Genomic DNA, 2,500 nt, shown 5'->3' with positions numbered 1-2,500 from the left:
AGACTGGGGAGGAAATCCAGTTCCCTTTGATGTCTCTTTTGTTGAGCTTATCTAACTTTTCCCCTTCTTTAGCCACGTAGGTCTCTGTTTTTCAAGCAGATGTGTCTTTTGTGGGTATATCATGATCAGTTTCAGCCTGCTCCATTTTCTTTTTACCCACCTTGGTTGTTTACTTGTCATTTAGCTTTCCATTTGGTTATTATTTACGTGCATCCCACTTGGTCACCTTGAATGGCTGTACTGTGGGTTGCTGTTGTTTTAGTAGGAATTTATAAGTTTCTCTTTGTCCAGCTTGTCTCTGTTTCCCTGTATTTTCTAGCGCATCAAGCATTTTGAATACTGTATGTGTAATAATTTTAGCCAATTTGTGAAACTTCAAGTAATGGTATTTTTTATTGATGGAATAATATTTCCAGAGGTTACAGTGAATTGGTTATGCTGCGTATTCCAACATTTCCCCCAAATTGTGAGAGCCAGCTTTAATTAAATGTTACATTTCCCTGTGTGAAATCAACTCACAGATTTAATAACCAAAAAGAAAGATGGTTTTTCCTCTGTTGTTTTCCCATACTTGAAAACTGGAGTATTGGTTTGATATGTCTAGGAAATACATATGGGGAAGTAGATTTTGGCTCTTGAATTCAAGAATCTAAGCAGTTTATGGTCCTCAAAGCAAGTCAAAATGACAAATTGTTGAGAATGCTTCTTGAAAGATGGTTTGGAGTGATGCATACTTTCCTTCAATGAGTGACCTCTGTATGTACATTTAACAGTGCAGTGTTTCATTGGTGAAATGAAATTTTTTAGAACATTTTACAAGTTGTGAATGCTACAAAGTATGTCCTATGCTAATGGCATTTATGAAATAATTAGGATAGTATGCACGCTTTCATTGGTCAATAGCTGTGTTTAGATGAGAGTATGAAAACATGGCTGTGACATCACACAAATTTTGATTGGTTATGCATTGTCAGACATGCATTTTGATTGGCAGGTAGGAAATATGAGCGTGTATCAAAAGAATCGGTTTCAATCAAGAAGTAAAAAACCAGTATTTTCCTTCATTTGTCAAATTATCTTTGAGGAATATTTTTTAAAAGCAATAAAGGACTTTTTTCCCATGTTTCCAAATTCTCGTCTAAACAATTAGGGGAGTTGGGAGAATTCTCGACAATTATGCAAACCCTGGACTGCGTCTCGGGTTTGCATAACTGTCTTGAATTCTCCCAACTCCCCCTTGTGTTTAGATGAGACTATGAAAACATGGAAAACGTCATCTATTGATTAAAGAGAAGAGTGAAAATGATATAACCCCAAACACAATGATATTAGACTGTCAAACTTTCATAGTTTATTTCCCTACACTTTAATTGTGCAAAATAATTAAGTGAATTACGAACGAAACCAAACTGCAAAGTACAGTTAGAAAGTCAATGAAGTGTGGAGCTAGTGTGTCTCTGATAAGATTGCAAAGTTTCCTGTTTCAATCCTCATAAAGAGCTGCAGCTTACCATGATAATATCCAATGGTAATCAAGGCTTTGTTTTACTTTACTTCATCTGATGCAATGACATCACCTTATTTCTTCCAATCATAGTTAAAAAGGGGGTGAGAAACATTTTACATGTTTCTCTGGTGGGGGGATTATTGTTTCTCCCTCTGTCATTCAGATGACAGTACATTTTGTAATGCTGTATATAGTCAACTGACTAGCTTATTTGTTAAGTCAAAAATTGTGATACATTGCATTACATTAACAGGATTTACTGTATCTTCTCTGTTCAACTTGTAATTTCAAAATTTATAAAGATGAATATTTGTATAGTACCTGTAAGTACTTAAAAAAGGAGATATCAATATTTATTATTATTTAATTTACTTATTTTTGTCCTTAAGAATTGAAAATTCAAGTGTACAAATATTAAGCATAAAGTTAATAGTGTTGGGTAGCACTGTAGTTCCTTTTCTCAGTAATTTATCAAAAAATATTGGTGTTTTACTTGTAAGCAGTGTATTAGTACTCAGTACTGCTGGTGTTAGTTGTTGCATGATAAATTCATTTTGACACATTCATTTACTGTAGAAATCAATGAAATTGATAAACAGATCTATTTTATACTAAACAGGTCATGAAAAAGCACTCTTGTAATAAAGAAAATGCATTCTTGTAAATTTAAGTGGTCAAAAACTTTCATCAACCCATTGACCCCTGGGAGTGAGACTTACTCGTCAACTGGGGGGCATCCCAGGGCGTTTGAGGTGTCAATGAGTTAAGAGTATATTGTAAATAACTATAAATGTTATACTTGTACATAAATTGACTTATTATTCATAAATTTGGTGATATGTATAAATAAAGATGGAATATTTTTAAGACTGTTTAATTTCTCCAAAAGAAAAGGGTAGTGACCAGTTTTACCTTTTATCTAATCTGCAGTAAAGCCAGGGTTTCATTACAAAAAACAGCTATGCATACAAGGTAGGGCTTGATTTGAAGCTA

Source organism: Montipora capricornis, chromosome 12, assembly GCF_036669925.1.
Source record: "Montipora capricornis isolate CH-2021 chromosome 12, ASM3666992v2, whole genome shotgun sequence".
Taxonomy (NCBI): domain Eukaryota; kingdom Metazoa; phylum Cnidaria; class Anthozoa; order Scleractinia; family Acroporidae; genus Montipora; species Montipora capricornis.
The sequence above is the reverse complement of the archived record's forward strand: the minus strand, read 5'-3'. Positions refer to the sequence as shown.